The sequence below is a fragment of the Salmo salar genome, chromosome ssa27 (genome assembly GCF_905237065.1).
Source record: "Salmo salar chromosome ssa27, Ssal_v3.1, whole genome shotgun sequence".
In the NCBI taxonomy this organism is placed as follows: Eukaryota; Metazoa; Chordata; class Actinopteri; order Salmoniformes; family Salmonidae; genus Salmo; species Salmo salar.
Genome location: NC_059468.1, coordinates 7,772,900 through 7,794,555, shown reverse-complemented (window position 1 = coordinate 7,794,555; position 21,656 = coordinate 7,772,900). Strand labels below are relative to the sequence as shown.

Sequence of the window (21,656 nt, the reverse complement as noted above, 5' to 3'; positions counted from 1 at the left end):
AAACAATTGGGGGGGGGGGGGTTGGGTTGAAGTTTAATTGAACATTCTAAAACAATCAGAACGAGAGATGAGCATTGAAATCCCTAGGGTCACGCACTACTCATAAAGCAAATGGAGAACTTTTATAAAGAGGTAATAAGCCACTGTAGTTGAGATTTACTGGACATAACTTTAGAACATAAACCCACATACTAGCCATTAGAGGAAAATGAGGTGATTACATACTTGAATATCTGCACTTAAAGTAATAACACCCCACATTATATTTGGGGATTTGGCTAATCTCAACTATTTCCAGCTGATAAAACATATTTTCGTAAGTGCATTGACACCATCTGTTCAGGAATTAAGCTTGTAGGACAACATGTTTTTATCCTGTAACTTTAAAACGCAGCAGCTACTAGAAAACAAGCCAGGGCATTAAGGACACAAAGGATATTGAGAGTCTAGACTCCTTTCAGCACCATAGAAAGCAAACAGCTAGAGCGGTGGTTCAGCACCCTCGAGCAGGGCTGCCCAACACTCTTCCTGGAGATCTATTGTCCTGTAGGTTTTCAGTCCAACCCTAATTTAGCAGATCTGATTCAGCTAGTTAAGGTCTTGTTCAGCAGCTAATAAGTAGAATCAGGTGTGTTATATTAGGGTTGGACTCCAGGAAGAGGGTTGGGCAGCCCTGGCCCAACCCCCTGACCTTGGACAGCACATTCTCAGCCATGACAACCTACATACAGCAGAACTGCTCTTCAGGACCTTGGACAGCTCTTCTACAGTAGCCATCTAACATTTAGGCAGCCTGACTACTGCAACTTCAGTTTCTGTCCGATTTTTCAGAACCTTGGACAGTGCATCTACAATATTAATAATGGATGACACATAGCAACCTTGGTGCATACAAGCCTTTTCACTGATACTTTAGAACATTGGACAGCAGCGCTTCCATAAAAACCCACTGATATTTAGCAACCTTTGATGGGGGTGCTTGCATAATGTGCCATGTCAGCACCTTGGACAGTGCTTAAAAAGTTTGAAAGTACCTCGCATCCTTGGAGAGATCTCTTTTTTCAAACTGGTATTGTTCTCCCCTTTTACACAACAGAGAGTCCTGGGCCTGGCTGTGCGTCACTGATAACAGACAGCCTTTTAGAGCAGCATTAGAAAAGAGAGAAAGGGGGACAGAGAGAGAGAGGGAGAGAAAGCGTGAAAGAAAGAGTAAAGGGATCAGAATGACAATTGCCAGAGAGAATGAGAGAGAGACTAAATAAAGAGAGCAAAGACATCTGAAAGCATCAGTCAGTCAGTAGTGCGTACAGAAAGTCCGTGCTCTGATCATAATAACTAATAGGAATAATCACACCCTAGTTAGACGTACTATTGGGCCTTTAGAGGAGGCGCGAGAGAGAGAACACCATGCTTCTCTTTGTGGCTAATGACTAATGTAATGGCCGTGACCAATATCAACAGCTAAACACAGATTTCCAGGGGGGGGTCATTTTATAAATAATTGCCTATCGTTTAGTTTAGAACAATGTGGATATTCGAGTCAAGCCATGAATCTTAATTTTGTGGTTTCAATCCAATGAGGCTGCCTAGTGTCCTTCAAAGAGGATATGATGAAAGTGAACCAGTCAACGCAGACGGTTATGATAGGAGAACGCATTACACAACATCAGGCCACCTGTACAACATCATTTGATCAGAGGATTTATGACATCGTATGAAACCCTCTTTGGAAACAGTGAAAAATACTGCTAATCTACCTTTGATGTCAATTTGACTAAGCAGCAAAGCAAGGAACATACGGTCGTTAACCTAACTTTCTATTCTACACTGTCGATTTCAAAGAGGGCAGTGACGTCTATGACTTTGACAGAAGTCCTTTGTTGAAGCCCCATATTTCTCAGCTACAGAGCGAAGGGGAATTGTCCTCTCCTCCAGCAGCAGCAGTGATGAGCCAGGCAGCCCTGGCATTCAATAGAAGGGCATTTAGTGCTAAACACACAAATGAACTGGAGAGAGTCCTTGTTCCATCTAACTACTAAGTGCCGCTCTCGCTCTCTTCATCCTGAAAGGCACTTGTGCCTCATTCTATCGTTTAAATTGAGTTATTTGGCCTTGCTGACACTGAATTCATATCCCTACGTTACTAACTGGTGAAGACAAAGGGATGGAGGGAGGGAAAAGAGGGAAGACAGACAGCTGTATGGAGGGATTATACTAATAGGCCATTGTTCAATGAATACTCTGAAGGCAAATTTTATCCTACAATGGTTCCTATTGCATGCGGGGGCAGTACTGTTAGCATGGCAGTATGAGCGTATGTAAAAGGGTGAACTTGTTTCTTTGTGTTGCAGTTTACTAAGCGATAGTGTGTGTGTGTGTGTGTGTGTGTGTGTGTGTGTGTGTGTGTGTGTGTGTGTGTGTGTGTGTGTGTGTGGCTCGCTTTTCAACTACATTTCTATACAGACGTGAGAGCCAAAGACTGAAGAGCGTACGACAGCATGTTTTATCTGAAAGGAGTGAGAGCAGCAGCAACGAAGTAGACTAAGCTGGTGCCAGTGCTAGTCTCCTTACACACACATATATATACAAATAATAATTCCCCTCCCGAGTCACAGTGAAAGGGAGAATTATGAAATGAGCCCCATAAAGTTCAATAGAGAGGATTATCTACGTTGTTCCAGTGTCCACCCTGCAACCCCCGAGCAACTTATCAGGCTACAGTCAGACCAACAGGTCTGGGGCTCAGCGAGAGAGGAGACTGGGATAGGCAGGCCACTGACCCAGGGGGAGAGCTATTGTCCACACATTATCCCTCTAATAGGACAACACTAAGAGGGAGAGGGGGGAGATGGAGGGAATGGGAGGAGGGCGGAGAGGGAGAGGGGAGATATACAAATACACATACAGCTACATGAGAGCAGACACAAACAGATGAGTGTAAAATACACACACAGGACTTTTCTACCATTGGGCGTGCTGCCAAATCCAAACAGTGTAAATTATTTTAGCGGTACTGGTTTTGTTATTATGTTAGAGCAAAAGAACGCAGCATTAGCCAGTGAGCAAAAGAACGCAGCATTAGCCATGAGCAAAAGAACACAGCATTAGCCATGAGCAAAAGAACACAGCATTAGCCATGAGCAAAAGAACACAGCATTAGCCATGAGCAAAAGAACACAGCATTAGCCAATGAGCAAAAGAACACAGCATTAGCCATGAGCAAAAGAACACAGCATTAGCCATGAGCAAAAGAACACAGCATTAGCCATGGTAAAATGCTTATAATTGCAGGAATTTAAAAACTGCAAAAATGTCTCAGCTCCATGGAGAATTTTTTTTGAATTGCAGGAAATCTGCTTAAAAATGCAAACAATGTCTCTACGCCGTCAAGATGGGGGCCTCTAAAATGTTCTAAAATTAAGCCACACCGACGGGCAGACCGTTGGAACACATAAGCCCCTTTTTGATAAAAAAATTAACTTAAAAAAATGCACACACAACTATGGGCAACAGTTGGTCCCCTCCGGAGTGTCAGTACAGGTTCCAGAACAGACCCTGGCTCTGCCTTTTACAGCATCATTAAACTTTCAGCTCCAATATTGGGGTCTAAGGAGCACTGCCTTTTCTCTATGACGCTCCTCCCTCCCCCACCCCCCAGCCACACACCTCAGTGTGTTAACTATAAAATGAGAGAAACCACTACGTGGCCAGAAGGCTTTGTCATGGCAACACACTTGAGTTCCACCGGGTTGCTGCTAGGTTAATTGAGTCCCATCTCTTTTTCTTTTTCCTCATTCATTTCAACTCACGAGTCTCAGACCGTCTCTCCATCCTTCTCCCTCGCCCCCCTTTCTCTCTGGACTGTTTTCCACATGACAGTATATGACAGGTGGTTGGGTGGCTGGCAGCAGCCGCGAATGTGAATGACCAACCTGTTCAGAGGCACTGTCTGTGGCTAGGAGAGGAACCCACCACCCTGTCAGAGAGAGAATAGAGAGAGTATCACAGCCTTACCTTACAGCTCTGAATGCAGTCCTGGACCTGTATTCCCAAAATGTCTCCAAGTAGGATCTAGGATCAGCCCCACCCTGTCCATATAATCACATTCATTATGATCTAAAAGGTGAGTAACTGATCCTGAATCAGCATGCCAACTAAGAAGTGTTAAGAATACAGACCTGCTCTTATGCTGTCACCTGAAGACTGTGGGAAAAGGCAGCAAATGTCTAAGCAGAAATAGCCTCTTTTCGCTTTTTGAAAGACAGATGCTTTTTTTTTCCTTTGGGAGGGGAATTCTTAAAGGGGAGTAATTGAGTGTCTGGAGGTGATGCAGTCAGGGAAGCCAGGTTTAATTTCTGGGATAACCTCTAGGAGGCAGCCTGCCAGGTATCTATGGATGGACTTCACTGGTGGTTCATTATAAACCAGAGCTGTGCCCCTGTGCCCACAACTAATATGGGGGGGGGGGCACTAAGGTGGCAACTTCGGTAGAATGCAGAGGCGGAAATAGACAGCCTAAATCATAAACTGTGCTGTTGGAGACTATGGGGAGTCCAGCATGGTCCCTGTCTAACATAAACGGAGTTTAAAATGGCCGTTACAGATTAAAATGTCCAATAGATGTACTTTTCCCACAGAGTTAGTAGGAGAGAGATCCAGGCAGAGATGTATTCGGTCTAGTGTAGTAATAGCCTGGCTTCAGAGGGAGGACAGGGAGTCCCAGAGGGGAGGGATGCCTCTGGCTCTGGCTAGGCGCTCTGAGGAACTGGATGTGCTTACATAACCGCGAGAGAAAGAGAGGAGAGAAGAGAGAGAAAGAGAGGAGAGAAGAGAGAGAAAGAGAGAAGAACGAGAGGAGAGAAGAACGAGAACGAGAACGAGAGGAGAAGAACGAGAACGAGAACGAGAAAGAGAAAAAGGGAGAGAACAAGAAAAAGGAGAGAACAAGAAAAAGGGAGAGAGAAAGAGTGAGAGAGAAAGAGAGAGAGAGCAGAACTTTGAGTGCTACCGGGGTAATGGCTAGACATGGGAGAAAGAAAGTGCAGAGGCGAAGGTTAACCTATAAAATACTGCATATTTGATGCATTGTATGCGTATGAGGAGAGATGCATTCTGACATGTCTGTAGTGCAGAGGGCACGGATGCATACAACCGCAGCACATTTCGGCCCACGTGGGGCGGTGCCCATAAGAACCCATGTGCAAACAGTTGTGCAAGCGTAATTCCTCCCCCCAAATAAAACAAATGTGTATGAAAACGAGTCGTCTCTCGTTGAAAGACCACAAAGACCGTCATCATAATACACGCACAAAACTGTTAGGAACTGTTTCAGCTGGGAAACAAGCGGACGCCTTCAGGCTCCTTGTCGCAGTGCCAACCGGGAGACTTAACCTTTTTGTTCTGGGTGTTCCGTTTGTTGTTCGCAACAACGTAGCGTTGCGGTGCGTGTTAGGGGCAGCTTTTTCTGGATGAGAGGACCCGATAACCCTTTCAGATGACTGCTGCATTATTGAGGCTGTATCGCTGGTGTGGTGCCTTCCATTTCCATACAGGCCCAGCCGAGCAGAATGATGCATTATTTAACCGGACGGAGAGGCAGCATGTTCCGATGCTATTGGAGGAGGAGAGGAGAACGCAGAGAGAGAGAGAGGCAGAGAGAGAGAGAGGCAGAGAGAGAGAGAGAGGCAGAGAGAGAGGCAGAGAGAGAGGCAGAGAGAGAGAGAGAGAGAGAGAGAGAGAGACTTTTAGGGTCGGTAGTGTGTGACACCCGCACTCTCTTAATCACTTTTTTCCCTCTCATTTTCATGCTCACCTTTGTACCCTCGCTCACCCTCACTGCGTCTCGCCTTCGCCCCCTTGCCGTTTCGCCTTTCCCTCTACCCCAGTCCCTAGTTCTCTATTCTTCCTCTTGCTAACCCCCCCGCTTCGATCGCCCTCCCTCACTAACACTCTCCCCCATTTTCCTCCCCTGTAACTTTCTCCTCTCCCTTATTAATGATGAGTCAAGAGTGCAGAATTGTTACATAAGTGAAACCAGCTCCAAGCTTTGTGCTGACTTTGTTTTCCATCTCAAGAATCCACTTTAGATTAAATTAGACTGTCTCTACCCCCCCCCATTCACTGACCGCTGACTGAATAGCACCTGCTGCCCTGCTCAAGTCAAGGTTCAGACAGACGGACGGACAGACAGGACAGAATTCCAATAAAAAGCTTCGTACAACTTTTTCCTGCAGCAATTCTGCACCTGAGATACAATCCAACCACAATCCATTGGGATACAATCCACCCACCCAGCCTACATATTAAACTAATCCAAAACGCTCATATTACTCACACACACACTTTTATTTCATTATTCTCTCAGAGCAGCCTACACGGACAGTAGAAGCGGACCGCTGCTGCATGTGCTGCCATGATGTGCTGTACCAACAACACAACCAGCAGGTTGGTCTGCTCTGCTCAAAAGGAAACAAAGGCACCAGCCAATACAGAGCTTCCCATTACAACCCATAGAGGGAGAGAGGGTCAGGATAGAGGGTGGGAGGGAGGTGGAGAGACGAGAGAGAGAGGGGGTCAGGATAGAGGATGGGAGGGAGGTGGAGAGACGAGAGAGAGAGGGTCAGGATAGAGGATGGGAGGGAGGTGGAGAGGAGAGAGAGGGTCAGGATAGAGGATGGGAGGGAGGTGGAGAGACGAGAGAGAGAGGGTCAGAATAGAGGATGGGAGGGAGGTGGAGAGGAGAGAAGGTCAGGATAGAGGATGGGAGGGAGGTGGAGAGGAGAGAGGGTCAGAATAGAGGGTGGGAGGGAGGAGGAGAAGGATATGTGGAAAAGAGGTACAGGAAGAACAAATGGGTGGATGTGAGGGAGGTGGGGAGAGGATGAGGTGGGAGGAGACAGAGGGAGTCCGAACGAACGAAACAAAAGGAATACACCGAGGAGCAAAGGCAAACTATGTCCACAAATGGATTGGGAAAAGCCGGCCGGGCCCTGGACTTACATCAACATCTTCTTCTTCTCCTCCTCCTCCTCTCTATCACAGGTCATGTCATCTCCTGTCTACAGAGGGGAGAGGGGGGAGGGCGTGGCCAGGCATGATCGGACGCATTGATCTTCATTCCATTGATGAACGATGGCAAGGGGGACGAACGCCAATAGGAAGTGCGGAGGCGTGCGGCGAGGGAGTCATCAGTCAATACGCAGCACCGCGACCAGCCAGGTCAATAGGGCTGACAGCCAATCAGTCAATAGGAAACATAACTAGCCCCATTGTAGAAAGACAGCTGGGTGAGTCGATAGGCTAGAAAAACCATCTGTCTGCGTTAAAACAAGTCTGTGTAAATGTAGTGAAGGACAATGACGGGAGCAGGGCTCTAAATACACTACAACACACACAAGTCTGATGCTCGGCTCCAGAGACAGAACAAATCAGATGAGCTCAGCAGTGTAATGGGTAGACGCAGAGGGTGAGTGTGTGTGTGCGTAGGCGCATGTGTGTAGTCTCAGAACCCCTCAACACCCCGGGCGCTGTTGGCCAGATGGACGTATTCACCCCTCCGTCACAGGAGACTCCACTGATCAGCCATGCAGGTGGACTGACTCAACGAGATCAGAGTGGAGCCTCATCAGCACAAACGATCCAGGAGAATAAAGACTGGAGCCAGTCCCTCCAGGACAGGACTGTATTCATTCCACAACGACAACATGGAAAAGGGAAGGCCCGGGGAAAAAGGGTGTCCAAAGACCAAGAAGAATCACCACAACACACCAACCGTAGATGCCTACCACTCAAACAACTGCACGGAAAATACACACAAGGAGTCGAGGCAATAAATAAATCATTTGAGTGATTCAATTTCCGGTTGGGTTGGAACCTCAAACAGCACGTCAGTAATTAATGGAATCAAAGCGCTTGTCTAATGAGAGATAAAGCACTCTACCACCGACTGAGGACTCTCTGCCGCCCTCCAGGCAAACAAGCCGACACACACACACACACACACACACACAATCCCCAGGGAGGCACCAAGTTTTCACACCATTGACTGTCAACACCCACAAATCCTGGTTGTGCGGATAGTCTCATTTCATTTCTCCGTCAATTGTTAATTTGCTTATCTGGGGCCAGATAATGGAACGATATTAATTTCAGTAATATTGCTCAAAATAGCTAATTTCTCCTACTTATGCAAAGGTCTCAAAATGTATGCCTGCATTACTAATCATTACTAAGTGTCTGCTAAATTGCATAAATATTCGATTCTCAGGTACTTTTGTACAACTTTTTAGCCAGTAGTTCTGAAAGTAGTGCTCACGAGCCAAAAGTGGACCCCCTGAAAAAGGCTTAATAAGGCACAAAATGTGCAGATACGTGTACCAGGTTATTGCTCCCTCTCTCACGCTGCAGTGCGTGTGATCCACTCATTCTGCTCATAGATTACACATGCAGCTACACGCTGACACACATCCATCCCCAAGTGGGAGGTTTCAAGAAAACACGTAGTATTCGCCAAAGTTCTGGAGCATGTCTTGAAGGCTGGTTCAAGGGAAGGCTCCAATAGCTCAGTTGGTTGGTGTGTGGTGCTGGTAACTCCAAGGTTGTGGGTTTATTCCCACACGGACCACAAATACTATACTGACTAGCCTCCGCTTTCATAGTAAGAGGCTTTAGATCAAATTAACTGCCAAATGACCACAATAACACCTTCCATGGAGTCAGTGGCACGCGAATAGTCACTCTCACACACTCCTACTTGCCACTTGTGAAATGACTGCGCACCCTAGAGACTCACATTAACACAACGGCTCAGATGACAGCAACGAGTAGATTCTGTTCCCTCCGAGTCCACCACATTCATGTACAAAACTGTCATAGCTACTCCAGATGGCCTGGATAATTATAGTCATGTCGACATGCTTGTTTTCTGATCACTTATACAGTAGATTTCCATACGAGGAACGGAACGGCGGAATGAGACTGAAATATCATTGCTGCCATTCTGTTCGACATATATACGAGCCAAGTCAACAGACAGTACAAAATGTGACTATGTACTTGGCTATGCCTAGGGAGCCATTTCCCGCCCCCGCGTTGTGGTATATTTCTATAGAACTGTACATTCAACCTGTCGTTATATTCCTATAAGACAAACAGAATGGCCCAAGTATTTTACCTTCCTATGGCTCCTATGTGTTCTTTACCACATCACCTCGCCACTATATGTAAATGAACTTCCTCTATAGGTCATAAGGTCAGTCCCAACAGCATAATAGTTTCAAGGGCACCGGTTGACTTCCTGGCCCCGTAGGGGTTAAGGGTCAGGTGTGGCTTCCCTCCAATGCCCTCCTGACAACTCCTATTGACCCGTCGTTATCCAGGGGTCAGAGGTCAACCACCCCCGAGGGGCTCTACCGTCGACCAAAATCGACAACATAGGAACCAAATGAGAACAACTGAAAGGGACGTAGGGGCTTTAGTAACGCATGTATGCGTCTCACTGGTAATGCACGCGCCTCATACATAGAACGCAGCTCGTTGATTAACATATATAGCACCAGCTTGTTTTCAGCATAGCAGAGGAGGCCATGGTCCTCTGCCTAAAGGCTCTTACGCCAATCTCCATCCCTGAGCCAAATGGAATGAATGGGTCATTTGAGTATGCCTCTTATGTAGGCACCTATTACAGTATACATGGATATGAGAGAGTGGCTAAGACCAGGCCAGGCCTGCTAGGTGGCTGTGTGTGTGTGTGTGTGTGTGTGTGTGTGTGTGTGTGTGTGTGTGTGTGTGTCTGGCATCAGACACATTGCCAGTCAATGGCGCTTTCAAAAATGTCAACCATGTCATTTAGAGCCAATTACCTAGGCCCGGGGAGAGAGAGACCACAATGAGGACGGATGAGTCGACATTCTATTTCTAGGCTTTAATACAGCCCTCTGATGTTGCGGTCTGAATGAGGAGGGAGGGGCTCTTGTACAATCACAGCAGGCTAAACCCTGGCTCCTTTCCAGATCTTTCTATCAGATGCAGACGAATGGAGCTGGAAATAAACGTTGTAGATTCTAAAACGTTCCAACGCGGTAAAAAAAGAAAAAAGGCCTGACCCAAAGTCCTGTGGCTTTAGTCAGTAGAGGATGGCACTTACAAAGCCAAGGGTTGTGGGTTTGTTTCCAGCTGGGGACACCCATACAAAGAAATGGAGCCAATTTGATGGGACTGAGCATAAATGTGAACAAGTATGCGTGAAAGAAGTATAAAAGCAATACCACCTATGCATCAGCCAACGTCACGACCGATTTGTCACACAGCGAAACAAATCCATTTCATGCAGAGCAGTTTTCGCCTCAACCTACATATGGATATATACGGTGATAGTACAATAGATATTGATACCGTAGAAGGTAAACTCAATAAAGATGGATTGTGAGGCGGCTTCACTCTAACCCAGGCATTCATCTATGACACGTTGGTTTGTTCTGAAGGCCCTTCATCTGCCAGAATGATCTTATGGTCATGAAAATCTGCTGGGTATATCAGAGAGAATAGGAGAGGGTAGGGAGGGAGGGAAGGTCAGCGACAACAGCGGCATCAGAGCTCATTCTGTTGCAATATGGCATCACTAAAGAAATATGTGCATATTAAAATCCCCTGGCAGCCACGGAAAATAAAGGGGACAGATCGAGAGATAGGGGGGATGAGATGGAAAGAGAAAGAGAGGGAGCGAGCGATATGCCAGGAGGAGAGGAAGAGAGAGACCAAGCGAGAAAGAGAGGGGGCTGGAGAGAGGGACCAGGAGAGAAAGAGGCCGCATCGCCACATACTGTGGAAACAGGCAGATTGGAATGCAAGGCTTGCCTCAGAGAACCTCTATAAATACAGAAGAGGGGAAAACAGGAGGCAATTTCAGACGACACCAAACACACGCATGATTGAGAGAGAATTAAAATGCAAATACAACACTTCCATTTTTCCCCAGATTTCAGCCTGCAGATAATGGTACCTGTTTCCTTGTTGTTGTAAAGTGGAGGCGTGTGTGTGCACGCGAGGGTGTGTGCTTGCTGCCTCACACACACGGTTGACATGAAGCAAAACAAGAAAGAATGCGACGGGGGTTGCTGTAGACAGATGAGAGTACAGTAGACTTCTAGGCTGGATTCCAATCCAAATCTCCCCTGGCTGCTACAACTTCCTCCCAGATCTGCAAGATCAGGATGCTTCAAGCTATAAGGCAATGTTTGAGGGCAGTGGGAGAAGTACTGGAACTCAGCCTGAACTTTAACTAAGCACTACGTCTCAGCTTGTGTTGGACGAAACGGCCCTGTTGGTTTATTGTGCTGAAGTGTTTCCTGCGGAGGGAGGTGTGTTGACAAGAGGAATCATGTTCTGTGTTCAGCCCAGCGGAGGACACGTTTCAGAGCACACGGGGCACTCTTCTGTGGCTGAGTGAGAGAGAGAGAGAGAGAGAGAGAGCGAGAGACTAAAACAGTTCTCTAGTCATTCAGAGCGCGGGGCTCTGACCAACGAGGAGAGGTGGAGACACATGGACTTGTTAACATATTCACTATCAACTTTTAACCACTTTCGTTATGCTTATTGTTTTAAACGTTTGGACATTTTTCCTTCTCCCTGGCAGTTGTAGTGTAACAACGGCAGGTAGCCTAGTGGTTAGAGCATTGGGACAGTAACCGAAAGGTTGCTAGATCGAATCCCTGAGCTGACAAGGAAAAAATCTGTCGTTCTGCCCCGAACAAGGCAGTTAACCCACTGTTCCTAGGCCGTCATTGAAAATAATAATGTGTTCTTAACTGACTTGCCTAGTTAAATAAAGGTTAAATAAAAAATAAACAGAGAGAGAAAGGGGGAGCCGGAGGGGGTCTGAGGTAATGAATGGATGGTACTCAGAGTGCTGGTGTGTGCGTGTTGTGTTCCTCCTCTGCAGTCCCATGAAGCCACACTAAACACTGATCATTCAAAAACACGGCTGCATTAGCATCACAGGCTGCTGGATCAGAAAACCTGGGGCTACTGAACGTCTCCACTCTGGAGCATTTACCACAGAGTGGGGATACAAACATGATGTGCAGCCTACTTTACGCTCTCTCTCTCCACTCTGAAGCCTGCCAACCTGGCAGGATGTTAATGGCTCCTCTCAGAGTGTGTTGTCTGTCATTGTGTATGGGGTGGAAGAGTGGGCTTAGTTAATGTTGAATTACCACTCCACTGTCTTTGTGGCAGGCTAATGGGCTGTGGCTCTGAAGGTCAACTCAAGGAGACACCAACTTGAGACAAAATAACTCCAATGGGGGGAAAATGATTCACTAGGCAGAAGAGGTGTGCGTGGGTGTTAAAGGGATACTTTGGGATTTTGGCAATGAAGCCCATTATAAAACTTTCCAGTCAGATGATCTCGTGGATACCATTTTTATGTCTTTGAAGGAAGTTGCTAACTAGCGTTAGCACAATGACTGGAAGGCTATGGTAACAGCTAGCATAGTGTCCATGAGTTCATCCGACTCTGGGGAAGTAGGTAAAGGGCCTTACTGCCAAAATCTCAAAGTATCCCTTTAAAGACAGACAGAGAGAGAGCGCGAGTATGCCAGACACAGACAGACAGACAGACAGGTGGGGGACGGGGACGAGAGTAGAGGAAGTGAGAATTCAGAGGAAGTGTGCCTGTAGAACTAGTGTGTGTGGTCATTTCTTTGCATAATTCTGCATGTGCATTTTGTGTACAGTGAAAGTGTGGGTGTGCGAGTCCTCTCCCATCCTGGCTGTGATGGTCATGGCAGTAGTCTTGGTGACTGAGGGGAGGAGAGGAACTGGCACTTCCTGTGTTGGCCCCATCTGCCCAGGAGAGATGAGCTGCCACCTCACCCTCTGACCATCTGACCACACATTACATCCTTACCCCTCAGCGCACCACACACACACACACACACACACACACACACACACACACACACACACACACACACACACACGATCTACAGTAGCTCCACAGAATATCGAACACCAACGCAAGTGCAACCACACACTCAAAGACGCACCTAGACTCAATGAATATGCCACCATCTTCTACAAGAGCCCTCACTAACATCATATATAGCCATAATAATATCTACCAATTGGCAGACACTTCTGTCCAAAGCCACTTCCAATCATGCCTGCATCCATTTTTTTTGTATGAGTGGTCCTGGGAATCGAACTCACAATCCTGCCGTTGCGAGACCAATTTTTCCATGTGAGACAGGCCAAACACCACAGACGCATACCGAGACCGCAAACAGCATGAAAACCAGAGAAAACACAGACACAGTAAGCCAACACAATACACAGAGGGAAAGACAATAACTACAGAGACATGCCTTGCTCTTGCTGCTCCAGCGGCGGACTAATTCTCCCCTCATGCAACTTTAGCGTAAACACACACAAATTCTCCCTTCATGCATCTTTGGCATCTAATAACCATGGCTACAGTGCTGTGTTTCTGCTTGAGGCTGGAGGGAGGCTGGTGGACAGCCATATAATGAAGAGAATTAGGGAGGACATAACGTTTAAATATTTGACATTTAAAACATTCATATTTCTTACAATGTTATTAGATTACCACAAGAAGGCTGTGTGACGTGTGTGAGTGAGTGAGTGAGTGAGTGAGAGACAGTGACGTGTGCCGTATGAGCCTCAAGCGCATCCTTTATATGTATGTAATTGGAAATACACAGCGTGTTTCTACAGTAAAGTATAGTATGCTGAGTGAACGACAGACAGGTGAGTTGAGGGACATGCATGTCACCTACTTTGTAGAATACACAAGACTATCCCACGTTTTGGGATGAATCTCATTTCAGCCAGTGGGAATCACTGCTAGTTCTGTGGTTTAGGGAGTTCTGTGTGTGTCACGTGTGTGTGCCGTTCAGGAAGACGCCAATGAATCAACTGTGCATAGGAATTAGGCTGACAAAGTCCCTCTCTTGTTTTTCCTCTCCTCCGCTCTCTACAATCACTCTGGGTTTGCCAGTGCAAATGATCAATTCTTTTTGTTGGCATCACTGGGTCAACATTGGGCAACACAGCCCAAATACACAGAGTAAACCAAGCTGAAAGCAAGCCAGAGAGTAAACCAAGCTGAAAGCAAGCCAGAGAGTAAACCAAGCTGAAAGCAAGCCAGAGAGTAAACCAAGCTGAAAGCAAGCCAGAGAGTAAACCAAGCTGAAAGCAAGCCAGAGAGTAAACCAAGCTGAAAGCAAGCCAAACAGAAACCATATAGCTGTGGGTCTGCTAGTGGATTGTTTTGGAGAGAGTCATCCAGCTGACTGACATGACTGACTGGAAATAAAGCGGTTCCATCTGAAACAGCCTGATCTACTGCTGCTGCACTGATTGCAATCACTACCAGCTAGTCTACACACACACACACACACACACACACACACACACACACACACACACACACACACACACACTAGCAAATCCACAAACCCACTCATATACAAGCAGGACAGCTAGAAGTGTGCAAACACAGACCAACAGGCAAAAAAACACACACTTTCGAAGATTATTGCATTGTGGTGAAGACACTGGGTGTTTCTCAATATGCATACTACCGTGCTCCACACATTCATGCTCCAAGTTCGTTCTCCGAGGACGTTTTCTTGAGTAAGTTCTTGTGAGGGCGAGAGTGTGGAACGCATAAAATGTTACATTTGAGAAGCACTTGCACGCCGTACTACTTCGACCAATACAGAAGAAACAAGATAACTACAGTTGAAGTTGGAAGTTTACATACACTTGGAGTCATTAAAACTCATTTTTCAACCACTCCACAAATTTCTTGTTAACAAACTATAGTTTTGGCAAGACAATTAGGACATCTACTTTCTGCATGACAAGTCATTTTTCCAACAATTGTTTACAGACAGATTATTTCACATTAATTCACTGCCTCACAATTCCAGTGGGTCAGAAGTTTACATACACTAAGTTGTTGATTGTGCCTTTAAACAGCTTGGAAAATTCCAGAAAATGATGTCATGGCTTTAGAAGCTTCTGATAGCCTTATTGACATCATTTGAGTCAATTGGAGGTGTACCTGTGGATGTATTTCAAGGCCTACCTTCAAACTCAGTGCCTCTTTGCTTGACATCATGTGGAAATCAAAGGAAATCAGCCAAGACCTCATAAAAAAAAGTCTGGTTCATCCTTGGGAGCAATTTCCAAACGCCTGAAGGTGCCACGTTCACCTGTACAGACAATAGTACGCAAGTATAAACACCATGGGACCAAACAGCCGTCATACCGCTCAGGAAGGAGATGCGTTCTGTCTTCTTGAGATTAACATACTTTGGTGCGAAAAGTGCTAATCAATCCCAGAACAACAGCAAAGGACCTTGTGAAGATGCTGGAGGAAACAGGTACAAAAGTAAAACGAGTCCTATATCGACGATCTGAAAGGTCACTCAGCAAGGAAGAAGCCACTGCTCCAAAACCGCCATAAAAAAGCCAGACTACAGTTTGCACATGGGGACAAAGATCGTACTTTTTGGAGAAATGTCCTCTGGTCTGATGAAACAAAAATAGAACTGTTTGGCCATAATGACCATCGTTAGGTTTGGAGGAAAAAGGGGGATGCTTGCAAGCCGAAGAACACCATCCCAACTGTTAAGCACAGGGGTGGCAGCATCATGTTGTGGGGGTGCTTTGCTGCAGAAGGGACTGGTACACTTCACAAAATAGATGGCTTCACGAGGAAAGAAAATGTGGATATATTTAGACGCAACATCTCTAGACATCAGTCAGGAAGTTAAAGCTTGGTCGCAAATGGGTCTTCCAAATGGACAATGACCCCAAGCATACTTCCAAAGTTGTGGCAAAATGGCTTAAGGACAAAGTCAAGGTATTGGAGTGGCCATCACAAAGCCCTGACCTCAACCCTATAGAAAGTTTGTGGGCAGAACTGAAAAAGTATGTGCGAGCAAAGAGGCCTACAAACCTGACTCAGTTACACCCGCTCTGTCAGGAGGAATGGGCCAAAATTCACCCAACTTATTGTGGGAAGCTTGTGGAAGGCTACCCTAAACGTTTGACCCAAGTTATACAATTTAAAGGCAATGCTACCAAATACTAATTGAGTGTATGTAAACTTCTGACCCACTGGGAATGTGATGAAAGAAATAAAATCTGAAATAAATAATTCTATTATTATTCTGACATTTCACATTCTTAAAATAAAGTGGTGATCCTAACTGACCTAAGACAGAAGTTTTACTAGGATTAAATGTCAGGAATTGTGAAAAACTGAGTTTAAATGTATTTGGCTAAGGTGTATGTAAACTTCCGACTTCAACCATACATAAAGCAAACACATTAGCAGTTAGCTTTATGTGAATCGTTATAATTTAGCTAGTCAGCTAGTTTTACATGTAATGTTCCTATATAAGGTAGATGGCCAACGTTTAGCCACAAATTGTTTGTGGGTAGCAAAAAATTATTTGTCAGTTAGCCTGAGATCTACGCACACTACAGTGGATATTTTAGGCAGTTAAACATGACAAAATGAACACCGTATGTATTAACGTATCAGCACAAAATATTGTCGTCATAACATGAATTGTGAGTAGATAATTTTTGATTCTGAAGCCAGAGTTAACATTTTCCTGCTTCAGTGCAAAACCAGCCAACCATTGTTTAAAAAGAAAGGTTGCGTAGTTTTTTACGTGGTTGCGTAATATTGCGTCAACAACCCTGGGAAAAATTCAGTTGCCGCTTGCGTCGATGCATCGAAATGTGTACAAACGAAGTAGGCATCTGAAAACTGCCCTCCGTGCTCCATTTCGCACTCCTATGCCGACCGGTCCGTGCTCAAATTTGCGTGCTCGGGGGCACGGTACCATATTAAGAAACACCCACTGACTCAGAGGCCTCTGTAACATAGTGTCATTGCTCTCTTGCCACCCTATGACACACGTCTGGTTCCACACTAGCAGCAATGAAACACAATGACCTTCTTTGCCTTTCAGCTCAATCATACGGTGTGTGTGTGTGTGGTCCCTGACAACAGTCACCCACCTCTAATCCCCCCTCCCTCTCTTACCCGTCTCCCGCTTTAATCTCTTTTCCTCTTTATCCCCCTCTCCTCCCTCTCCAGTACTTCTGCTGAACAACTGAATACTAAGGGGCCCATGCTGGCAGGTTACAGTGCCCCTGCCACTCAGCCCATTACAGGCTTCCACCACCTACACTGCTCTCACCAAGGACCCCACGGCAAAGACCCTTTCATTATGAACAGCCGTCTCCAGGGGGGGTAGCCACTTCAGAGGAAGCTACTCTGCTCTTTGGCGGGGTGTTGGTGAGACAGGGGTGAGGGAGGGAGGCAGGTCGTAAAAGCGATCGAGCCAGAGCCGTGCGATTTATGTATTTATTCATCGCAGAGGAAACCGCGCATTAGAAGGTCGGGCAATTTTCCAAGTCACTGGTCAAACCCACACTGCCGAGGAGGAGAGGGCCTTCCTATTGTAACGGAGGGAGTGAGCCGTGGCTCAATATGCACCTGTGTGTGTGTGAGGGAGGGAGTAAGGGTGTGTGTGTGTAGACGTGCATGTACTCTCTGAGTGGGTATGAACTGTGTGAGCATGTGTGCGTGAGCAAGTTCCACAGGTCTGAGTTTGAAAGGTCAAATGCCTCTCCAAAAGATTAATGGGGTGTTATGGGCATGAGGGGGGGGTAATTCTTTATGAGCCCCAGCCAGCGGAATTTCCTACTTGACCAACATTACCAGAAGGGAGGCGGGTAAAGGGGGGCAAGATTGCACACAAAGACAAGGATGCGTTGGTGTGTGAGTGAATGAACCGTTTGTGGGTGTATGCATACAGTACACAGTGCATTTAAATTAAGCCAGTGGTACTTGTGTCTAAATGCCTAATCAGTAGGCAGGCTGTTTAACTGAGGAGTTGACAGCGCTGATAAGCGCGTGATTAGGCGCGACATTACATATTTCCTCTGATTGCACAAATCCTTTGCTTTGTCACTGGATGGGACTCCTGTTATGTTTGCATCAATCTCTTTACACAAGTGCCTTTCAAAACACAAGAACCTTGTTTTGCACACCAGTATTTCTACTTGCACATCCTCATCTGCACATCTATCACACCAGTGTTAATTGCTAAATTGTAATTACTTCGCCACTATGGCCTATTTATTTGCTTACCTCCTTACTTCATTTGCACACACTGTACACAGAATTTTCTATTGTGTTTTTGATTGTACGTTCGTTTATTCCATGTATAACTCTGTTGTTTTTGTCGCAATGCTTTGCTTAATCTTGGCCAGGTCGCAGTTGTAAATGAGAACTTGCTCTCAACTGGCCTACCTGGTTAAATAAAGGTGAAATAAATAAAAAAATATATATAAAATTGTGTCCATTCAACTCAGGAGAGCTTCCAATCAAACATGTATTAGTTGCTTTAAAGTCCAGCCCATCTGCTTTAAAATGCAGTCACTCACATGTAAAGTGTATGAACTCCTATTGCAAACACAGTGATATCATGCATTACAGAGATGTCCGCTATGACGCATTATACACATCATATTTGCAGCACAGATGTTGAGGAGGAGGAAGAACATGATGGCATGAATATGATGACGCAGGGATTTTAGTGAGATTGGAAACACTACAGAAGTAGCCCTGCACACAGAGAGCAGCCTACAGGCCTGTCAACAGGCCTCGAAGTGAGAAATTAAAATGTTAGAAGACACCATTATTGTACAGTAGGTGCATAGGAATTTCTGATTGGTATTGCATGTGTGAGGTCAAAAGCCCCACTGTCTAAATCCCCTAACATGTGCCGTTCGGACGATGCAGCAGCATAGGACTAGCGGGAGGACATAAAAAGACATTAGGAGCAAGAGTTGAACAGTATCCAGATGTCAATACTTTCTTACCGTGCCTGTGCCATCCCGGGATATATCTTTTTTTTCTCCAAACAAAAAAAAGCCAAAAGAACATCACCAGAATGCTAACAAGTACTAAGGAATCCTCACAGCTGATGCTAGTTAAATGCTAACGAGCGCATGTGAAGACCGACTAAAGACAGACAACCCAGCTCATTAAGTTACGCAATCATCTCAAAACGCAGTTTGCAGCACAGAGAAAACAATTATTAGAAAGCAGGGATCTTAATCCAGGAGGGGATTGTCTGTTACCAAGAAGTTTCATCTTGCAAGCTAACGTTAGCTACTTAGCAAGTTAACAAAACCCAGCTGGATAGAATTTATTTGGCACATCTTATAGCCAGCAGCATACCAGCCTGCATCCCACTGCTGGCTTGCCACTGAAGCTAAGCAGGGTTGGTCCCTGGATGGGAGACCTTATGCTGCTGGAAGTGGTGTTGGAGGGCCAGTAGGAGGCACTCTTTCCTCTACTAAAAAAAACTGCACAGGGACATTGTACAAACTAGTACCGGTAAGCTTCATAATAAAAAATAATGATGAATGTAATCTGCTTCATCTACTACCTAGTGCACAAGTTGACTATAAGTATTTATTCAAATGTATATTGACGGTATTGGTATTTCGAAATACCCTGGGGATACGGTATGCAGCACTCTCAGGCTGACGAGCAGCCCTCAGAGTCACGCCTGGCAAGGCGAGCACTGACACAGCGTAGATGAGGAGAGGGGAGGCTCATGGGAGGGGAACAGACATTAGCAGGGGTGGACATGACATTGTTTCACATCTCGTGTGTCTTTAGTTTCGTGTCCAACATAGAATCCCTGGATAGATGGGCACATGGCACGGACCTCATGTCATGGCTCACAGTGGTTTACATGACCAGTGGATGGCTCAAGAGTGGTAGGCAGACACAGTAATTCCATGTTAGGATAGAAAAACTGCATCAAAAGTACACTGTATACCCTGCCAAACCAACACGTGGATATTCTGATCATTTGCTGTGTAATGAAGACACCGACGAGGAGTATTCATTGTGTGTGTTCCTCTATGCCGTTACCATGACCTGTGATACAGCAGGTAATGCTGCAGTCTAAACCAGGCTAGATTCAGGCTGATAGTCTCTAAGCCAACAGCTGTGAGATGAGGACCAGCACAAGCAACCTTTGGTAATAGGAGACGGCACATTCAGTCACAAGCAGGTACTATATAGCCTGGGTACCAGTCTCTTTAGCTAACCCACTCCCTGTACTCCATGTCTACGGTATAGCCTGGGTACCAGTCTCTTTCGCTAACCCACTCCCTGTACTCCATGTCTACGGTATAGCCTGGGTACCAGTCTCTTTCGCTAACCCACTCCCTGTACTCCATGTCTACGGTATAGCCTGGGTACCAGTCTCTTTAGCTAACCCACTCCCTGTACTCCATGTCTACGGTATAGCCTGGGTACCAGTCTCTTTCGCTAACCCACTCCCTGTACTCCATGTCTACGGTATAGCCTGGGTACCAGTCTCTTTCGCTAACCCACTCCCTGTACTCCATGTCTACGGTATAGCCTGGGTACCAGTCTCTTTCGCTAACCCACTCCCTGTACTCCATGTCTACGGTATAGCCTGGGTACCAGTCTCTTTAGCTAACCCACTCCCTGTACTCCATGTCTACGGTATAGCCTGGGTACCAGTCTCTTTCGCTAACCCACTCCCTGTACTCCATGTCTACGGTATAGCCTGGGTACCAGTCTCTTTAGCTAACCCACTCCCTGTACTCCATGTCTACGGTATAGCCTGGGTACCAGTCTCTTTCGCTAACCCACTCCCTGTACTCCATGTCTACGGTATAGCCTGGGTACCAGTCTCTTTAGCTAACCCACTCCCTGTACTCCATGTCTACGGTATAGCCTGGGTACCAGTCTCTTTAGCTAACCCACTCCCTGTACTCCATGTCTACGGTATAGCCTGGGTACCAGTCTCTTTCGCTAACCCACTCCCTGTACTCCATGTCATGTATCATTTCAAAATGAACATTCTATCATTAATGAGCTTGAGGAGTACAGTCTCTTTGGCGATGACAAGGAGTGGAATGTTAGCTAAAGAGACTGGTACTCAGACCAGGTACTATAGGCCATACTGACTTTTCCTTTGCATAAAAGTTTTGTACTTCCAAGGCCAGTTTCTAAGTATCAGAGTTGTCAGTTCAATTCCCACTTGGACTACATAATATACTGTATTGAATATGTTGAGGAACTAAGTCCCTTTGGCTGATATGGTCTGCCAGACAACCGTTCTATTATTATCACTGTAGAGTATATACAGAGGACAAAATGCATTCTTAAAGGCAACATTGTAAAACAAAGGCAAAGAAAACAGCAGCAGTCCCTCCCTTTCTTAAGGTAAATGTTTTCTATATTAATGAGGCCTTTTATACTCAACCTTTAAGGAACCTTTACAAAACAACATGTCTTGTAAGGGAAAGGTTAGGGTCTGGAGTGTGTGTTTAATGTATGTGCTCATGTGAGGTGTTTTAATGTGCGTGTGTGGTTTAAGATGTGTATGAGTGTTTTGCACGTGGAGGGGCACACCTGTCGGTTGTTTAAAAATAAAAAACTTCTCCCCAAACCCTGCTACTGTATTGATGCGCTCCCCAGAGTCCCACTCTCCATGTTCCTCTCCACTTTGAGTTTGGCAGCTTTAAGAATATTGACCGATGTGGCGTGG

At 45.8% G+C, this 21,656-nt stretch overlaps 1 protein-coding gene across 1 annotated transcript in view; it reads right to left on the bottom strand.

Annotated features, from left to right (window-relative positions):
- The window catches only part of LOC106588469 (ephrin type-A receptor 7), a 175,820-nt gene that overhangs the window by 142,386 nt on the left and 11,778 nt on the right, over positions 1-21,656 (bottom strand). The gene's annotated exons all lie outside the window — the stretch shown is intronic.